The sequence below is a fragment of the Humulus lupulus genome, chromosome 1, assembly GCF_963169125.1.
Source record: "Humulus lupulus chromosome 1, drHumLupu1.1, whole genome shotgun sequence".
Lineage (NCBI taxonomy): Eukaryota > Viridiplantae > Streptophyta > Magnoliopsida > Rosales > Cannabaceae > Humulus > Humulus lupulus.
In genome coordinates, this window is record NC_084793.1 from 27,074,225 (window position 1) to 27,082,624 (window position 8,400).

General features: G+C 41.6%; 1 non-coding gene across 1 annotated transcript; it reads left to right on the plus strand.

The window, feature by feature from the left end:
* The first annotated feature begins 8,006 nt into the window (after window positions 1–8,006).
* Window positions 8,007–8,113, plus strand: LOC133813669 (small nucleolar RNA R71). Its single transcript, XR_009884674.1, has one exon. It is a non-coding gene; the product is annotated as a small nucleolar RNA R71 (small nucleolar RNA).
* Window positions 8,114–8,400: the final 287 nt, after the last annotated feature.

Sequence of the window (8,400 nt, forward strand, 5' to 3'; positions counted from 1 at the left end):
CCTTAAAGTCCAATTTGTACAGTTCAATTAGGGAAATCAATAATATATCATGAAAATGACTAAAACACTTGGATTCTATCATATATGCTCAACTCATTCCAGACAATTCCACAAACCAAATTTTCAATATGCTTGCATTACTTGACCTTCTCCACTAATGTCAATAACACGTGTTTTGAAATCAAAAGGACTTTCACAGGTTATAGCGTTAGGCTTAGGCAGGGGTAGATACAATTGTCATTTAAGCTCAATCGTTACCATAAGCATAAAACCTTAAAACCAGCCAAATTTCTCTTTACCACACCAAAAATCACCCTTTTATACAATTAAAGAGAGAGATTACAACACTTTTCATTTTCTTATACATTTTTTTTTTCTTTTTTTTCTTTCTGAATCACACTCCCCCAAACTTAAGATTTTCCATATCTATATAATCAAGGAGTGTGGCAAAGTGATTTTTTTTTTTTTTTCAAAGACTTCTCTCTCTTCTCTTTTGTACAATCATACTACATTCCAATCATACCAATTCTTTACTATTTTTCATTCTTCTTTCCCACAAATTATATGCTTATGATAACCAAGGAAAAGGAAAACAGAAATAATTACGTTAGGAAATTTAGGCTCAAATAGTATAATTAAGAACAAAAACCAAGTTTAAGGCTCAAAAAGGGTAACTAAGGATAATTAAATCAAGGTTGGCTTGAAAGGCACAATTGATCCAATAAAATTGTCTAAATCACTTTTCTAAACACATGTCATCAATGATTTCGCCTCAAAGGCCAAATAATGCAAGTTCTATCAAAGTCAAATTATCATTCCACCAACCCTAGTCAAACTCATATAATAAAATCCAAAATGTTGCATTTTCAAAACATATTAAAAATTTCCCACAAAACTTTTAGATTAAACTCTAAAACAATTGAACCAAGCACACAGTTGAATTCAATTTCCTTTTCACGAGCAAAGACAAAGCAACAACAGACAAGAATGATGGTTTAACAATTACACTAACAACACAAAAAATAACACAACAAACTAAACACTAAACTAAACAACGCACAAAACAAAACAAAACAAAATAAGCTCTCCCCCAAACTTAAAATGCACATTGTCCCCAATGTGATAAAGAAAAGAACAAGGAAAGAGAACTTACCTGATGCCACATCAGTATGGCGGAGGAGGTGGTGGAGGTGGCCACTGGTATGGAGTGTACTGGGGCGGAGGAGTGAAATAATTCTCATCAGCGGAGCTCATAGTCCACCTCGTCACTAACGCATTCAACTCCTCAATGTGAACTCGCCCATACTCATTTTGTTGCACCATGAAATCATTATAGTGCTGATTTTGCGCATGACTCGATTGGACTAAGTATTGATTCTGCTGAATAAGGTAATCCAATCGGTCATGTGTACGCTGCGTGTGCTCATCAATCGGTCCACCAATTGCCAAATGCGAAGGTGGGATACTGGGGCCTGGTTCATCTGCTTCCTCCTCCTCAGCTTGATCGATGTCCACTGTGTCATCAGCCCGACTGCGCTTATTTTGCTGGCTAGGGGCAGGCGGCGTAAGAGAGGCCGAAGGAAATGCCGTAAACAAAGTCTGATTGATTGCCCCCATTGGCCTCCGGACTAGATCGCTGTTGTAAACTGGTACCTCATAAGTGTTGCAGAGGGTCGAGAGGAAGGTACCATGGGCGACACCAGCTGTAGTATTGAACCTACTGATGTTGCGAATGCTATAGCGAATAATGCGACCCACATCAACTTTCATTTGAGTCATGATAGCATACACCAACAAACATCGCTCTCTATCAATAGAAGACAGATGAGAAGTTGGCAGTAAACGTGCACTCACAAAATAAACCCACGCCTTCGCAATTGGGTTTAGCTGCCACCTGTACAACTCTTTGGGCCTCCCATTATGATAATTGAAACGTACCCCTTCCATACTCAAAACGGCAGCCACAACATCATAGTCGGCTCCTCAAAATGGGCCAATTGCCAATGTTCATCCTCTTGTGCAGACAATGAGGGAAGGCCCAGTAATTGGTTAAATGCATAAGAGGTTGTAGGCACTAGTTTACCCCTGATAGAATTGTTCTGTTCTGCATCTTGATATGAGAAATTGGCGAAAAATTCATATAACTAAGAGCAGTTGGCTGAGCCCACATGAGTAGAGTCACAAAAGAAACCCCACTTACGGCGCACTATCTCAGCTTTGATAATGTCATAACCAGGGTTTTGTACAGTAGTGGCCTCATTAAGCTCAAACCCCCTTTCCCTTACCACCGATCTCTTATAAATTTTTTTAAATAAATCAGCGGCATCCTTATTGACAAATAAATTCGTGTCATAATCAGCTGGGGCAGGTGGTGTTGGTGGTGGCTGAGTGCGCGAGGAGGAGGCTTTCTTTGAGAAGGTACCTCTAGGGGGATTTCTCTTGGGACCCATAGTTTCTTTCAAACAAGAATAAACAAAACCCCCAAATAGGTTTTCAAGACTTTGAGTTCAATGTTCCTTAGGTGTCACTCCCCCAAAACTTATGATTAACACAATCAATAGCACAAACACTAATTCCCAGATAAACAATCGACAAACCCCTTAAACGTCTCACAAGAAAAGCACAGAGCAATCCACAATACCACAATGCAAACTATTCTCCAATCAAAAGCACTAGAATAGGTAAGATACACTTACTTGAATGGCACAAAAGTTCTTCTTTTTATCTCCTTGGCTGATGGAAGTCTCAAGAAATAGAGAGAAAAAGATGTTTTGAGTAGGAGAATAGTTTCTGAAAGTGAGAATGAGTGAGAATGTGGCCAAATTAGGGCTTTTTATCCCAAATTCGGACTCGGGCCGCGGCATTACTTTGACCATGCCGCGGCCCGCATAAAATTTCTGGGGTTCAATGCCGCGGCCCTCTGATACCTATGCCGCGGCCCGCCTCGATTTTCTGGGAAAACTGGGGTTCAATGTCGCGGCCCTCCTCATCCATGCCGCGGCCCGCCCCTATACTTCAACAATCCGTGGGCCTCTGGAACCCCCAATGTCGCGGCATCATATGGCTATGCCGCGGCCCTTAAGGATTTCCTATTTTTTTTATTTTTTTGATCTTTTTAAATTTTTTTTGATTTTTCACGTTTTTCACGATTCTAAAAGTCCAAAAATAAACCAAATATCCATTGTTTACATATACAAAAGTAAAATAAATAACAAGTAAAACATAGGGTGCCTCCTACAAGCGCTGTCGTTAACGTCATTTAGCCGGACGCTGAACCCCTCTTCAGAAGGAGGAGAGACTTCGCTTGATCAAAACTACCACCCAAGTATGGCTTCAATCTTTGACCATTGACTTTAAAGGAATCACCGGAGTTGCCTCGAACTTCCACAGAACCATATGGAAAGACTTGGACGACAGTGAATGGCCCTGACCATCTTGACTTCAATTTGCCAGGAAACAGTCGCAGTCTTGAATTGAAAAGAAGTACCTGCTGCCCTGGTTGGAACTCTTTTCTGATTAAGTTCTTGTCATGCCAAGCCTTTGTTCTTTCTTTATAAATCTTGGCGTTCTCATAAGCCTCATTTCTGAACTCATCAAGTTCATTCAGTTGCAACAGCCTTCGTTCACTAGCGGCACTTCAATCAAAATTCAACTTTTTCATAGCCCAGAATGCCCTGTGTTCCAATTCAACTGGCAGATGACACGCTTTACCAAACACCAACCTGTAAGGAGACATGCCTATTGGTGTTTTGAAAGCAGTTCTATAAGCCCAAATCGCATCATCTAACTTTTTCGACCAATTTTTCCTTGAACTGTCAACGGTCTTCTCAAGGATGCTTTTTATTTCTCAGTTTGAAACTTCAGGTTGCCCATTTGATTGAGGATGGTAAGGCAAAGCTTTTCGGTGATAAACTCCATAACGAGCCAACAATGCATCCAGTTGCTCATTCACAAAGTGTTTCCCTTCATCGCTAATCAGAGCTCGGGGAATGCCAAATCTAGTAAAAATATGTTTCTGCAGAAAATTAAGCACAGTTTTATCGTCATTGGCTCTAGTTGCTGCAGCCTCCACCCATTTGGATACATAATCCACTGCCAATAGAATGTATTCATTGTTGTAAGATGGTGGAAAAGGCCCCATGAAATCGATGCCCCAAACGTCAAACAGTTCCACCTCAAGAATCCCTTGTAAAGGCATTTCATTTCTCCTTGAGATATTACCAGTTCGCTGACACCTATCACAGGCTTTTACAAAAACATTGGCATCCTTGAATAATGAAGGCCAATAGAAACCACTTTGTAATACCTTGGCCGCTGTTCTTGATGCTCCAAAGTGCCCTCCACATTGTTGAGTATGACAGTGATTAAGAATGGACTGCATCTCTTCTTCAGGAACACACCTTCTGATAATCTGATCAACACAGTGCCTATAGAGAATAGGTTCCTCCCAATAGTAGTGTTTCACCTCAGAAAATAATTTCTTTAATTGCTACTTTGACATTTTAGGAGGCACAATCTTTGCAACCAAGAAGTTCGCTATGTCTGCAAACCAAGGGACAGCTAAAGTCTCACTTACCCCAAACAACTGCTCATTAGGAAAGTGATAATTGATTTGCACTACTTTCTTATTTTCAGTCTCCTCCAACTCAAGTCTAGAGAGATGATCCGCCACCACATTCTCGCTGCCCTTCTTGTCACGAATCTCCAAGTCGAATTCTTGAAGCAAAAGAATCCATCTAATCAGGCGGGGCTTGGCATCTTTCTTTGCCATCAAATATTTAATGGCAGAGTGATCAGTGTAGACAATCACTTTGTTACCAATAAGATATGGTCGGAATTTATCACAAGCAAACACAATAGCTAACAACTCTTTTTCTGTAGTGGCATAATTCAGCTGAGCATCATTTAGAGTCCGACTAGCATAATAAATAGACCTGAATACCTTGTCAATCCGCTGTCCCAGAACTGCCCCCACTGCGTAATCACTGGCATCACACATCAACTCAAAAGGCAATTCCCAATTCGGAGCTATCACACTTGGAGCAGAAATAAGCTTTTCTTTCAAGAAATTGAACGCCCTCAAACATTCGTCATTAAAATCAAAGACAACTCCATTCATAAGCAGATTCGAGAGAGGCTTGGACACCTTTGAGAAATCTTTGATGAATCTTCGATAGAACCTAGCGTGACCAAGAAAACTTCTAACTCCTTTGACTGAAACTGGTGGAGGCAGCTTTTCAATGGTAGAAATTTTTTCCCTATCTACCTCAATTCCCTCACTTGAAATTTTATGGCCAAGAACAATCCCATCTTTCACCATAAAATAACATTTCTCCCAACTCAACACCAGATTTGCCATCTCACAACGACGCAGCACGTTCTCTAAGTGACCCAAATAGAGGTCGAATGATGAACCAAAAATAGAGAAATCATCCATGAAAATCTCAATACATCGGTCTACCATGTCTGAAAATATGGCCATCATGCACCGTTGAAATGTTGCAGGGGCCTTGCATAGTCCAAATGGCATTCTCCTGAAAGCAAATGTGCCATAAGGACATGTGAAGGTTGTTTTCTCTTGATCCTCTAGTGCAATAGCGATCTGATGATACCCAGAATACCCATCCAAGAAACAGTAGTAGCTATGGCCTGCCAATCTATCAAGCATCTGATCAAGGAAAGGTAAAGGAAAATGATCCTTCCTTGTGGCCTTATTGAGCTTGCGGTAGTCTATACAAATCCGCCACCCCGTTACAGTTCTTGTTGGAATGAGTTCATTGTTCTCATTTTTCACCACAGTCATTCCACCCTTCTTAGGTACCACTTGCACAGGGCTCACCCATGCGCTATCAGAAATTGGGTAGATCACCCCAACATCCAACCATTTAAGAATCTGCTCCAATACTACTTCCTTCATAGCTGGATTGAGTCTTCTCTGAGCCTCTATGGATGGCTTGCTATTCTCCTCCAACAAAATTTTATGCATCACTGTCGATGGGCTGATTCCTCTAATATCTGCCAAGGTCCACCCAATGGCCAATTTATGCTCCCTTAGAACCCTCAACAGTTTCTCCAATTCTACATTTGACAGGTCAGCTGACACAATGACAGGTAAGGTTTCATTCTCTCCCATATAAGCATAGCGCAAATGATCTGGGAGGACCTTTAATTCCAACTGCGGTGGCTGCTGAATGGAGGTAAGCGGTTTATCAGTCGCATCTGCTATTTCTTGAAATTTCTTCCAATATGGTAAGAACGAGTTGATCCAGTTTACACATTCTCTGATCTCAGCATCATCATCATCATCGCCCTCATCACCCAATAATACTGCCTCTAAGGCATCACTGCTCACCCTTCTTTTGGAGACTGCCTTTTCTATCACATCCACACTAAAACAACTGTCACTAGCCACCAGATACTTCATAGACTTGAAGACATTAAAGACCACCTCATCTCCTTGAACTCTAAGCTTAAGCTCTCCTTTGTGAACATCAATAAGAGCTTGGCCTGTGGCTAGAAATGGCCTACCAAGAATAATTGGGACATCTGTGTCCTCCTCCATGTCTAGAACAATAAAGTCAGCGGGAAATATGAACTTATCCACCTTCACAAGAACATCCTCAATAATACCTCGTGGATGTGTTAACGATCTGTTTGCGAGCTGTAAAGTGACAGTTGTGGGTTTTGCCTCCCCCAAACCAAGTCTTTTGAACACTGATAAGGGCATAAAATTGATACTTGCCCCCAGATCACATAAGGCGTGCTTACATTCAAACTTTCCAATGGTGCAAGGTATGGTGAAACTCCCCAGATCTCTCAGCTTTTGGGGTAATTTCCTTTGTAAAATAGCACTGCACTCTTCAATGAGCGCTACAGTCTCATAGTCCTCCATTTTCCTTTTCTTTGACAGAATCTCCTTCATGAACTTAACATAACTAGGCATCTGCTCCAAGGCCTCAGCAAAAGGAATGTTTATGTGCAGCTTTTTAAATACCTCAAGAAACTTAGAAAACTGTTTATCAAGTGTAGTCTTTCTAAGCCTCTGAGGGTATGGAACTCTAACTGGCTGCTCAATAACAACTGGCGGACTCTGTTCTGACTGTTGATGGTCTTCAGTAACCCTTTTTGAATCAGACTGTTCACCCATCCCTTTATTCTGAACCACTGCCTGTGGAGATCTAGGCTGCATAGTTTGCTTCCCACTCCTCAGAGTAATTGCCTGTACTTGCTCCTTGGGGTTTACTTCAGTATTACTAGGTAAGTTTCCCTGGGGTCTGTTGTTGAGCATATTGGCCAACTGCCCAACCTGTGTCTCAAGGTTTCGAATAGAGGATTTGGTCTCAGTCATAAATTGAGTCTGAGTATTAGTAAGAGTCAACAAGGCAGCTTGCAGTTCATTAGGCTTCTCAGGTTGAGGCATTGATTGTTGAGGCCTAAGCTGTTGTGATGATAAAGCTTGATTCATAGGTGGCTGAGGCATGTTATTATGAAATTGGCCCTGAAACTGAGGTTTTTGGCCTTGATTATTCTTCCACGAAAAATTGGAATGATTTCGCCACCCAGGATTGTAGTTGTTGGAAAATGGATTATTGAGTGGCCTTTGAAAGTTTCCCGCCGCTTGAACTTGGGCATGATCCATTGAGGTGTTATTATTTATACATATAGGGCACTGATCGACAGAATGAGCACCACCACACATTTCACACCTCACCGCCATCTGAACCGCATTAGCAGATACACTGCTCTGTTGTAACTGCTTGGTTAGAGAGGCTACTTGCGCTGTTAGAGCAGTGATTGCATCCAGCTCATGCACCCCAGCTACCTTCCTAACTCCTGATGATCTTTCCTCAGACCATTGATGATTGTTTGTGGCCATGTCCTCTAGTAGCTCATAAGCACCAGTTGCGCTCTTGCTCATAAAAGTGCCACCTGCTGCAGCATCAATAATGGTTCTGGTTGTAGGACATAAACCATTGTAGAAATTCTGTACTAGCATCCACTGTTCAATGCCATGATGAGGACATCTTCTCAGGAGTTCCTTAAACCGTTCCCAAGCTTCATACAGTGACTCTCCGTCATTCTGGCAAAAGTTATTTATCTCTCCCCTCAATTTAGCAGCTTTGGACGGAGGGAAGAATTTGGACAAAAATTTCTGAGCTAGATCTTGCCAGGTGACAATAGAGTTTGGCTGCAGAGAGTTCAGCCAACTTTTAGCTCTGTCCCTTAGAGAAAATGGGAAGAGCCTAAGCTTGATTGCGTCATCACTCACCCCATTATATTTGAAGGTTCCACACAACTCCAGACAGTTGGACAAATGGGTGTGAGGATCTTCAGAGGGCAACCCATTGAATTGCACAGAGGACTGCACCATTTGTAAAATAGCAGGCTTGATTTCGAAGT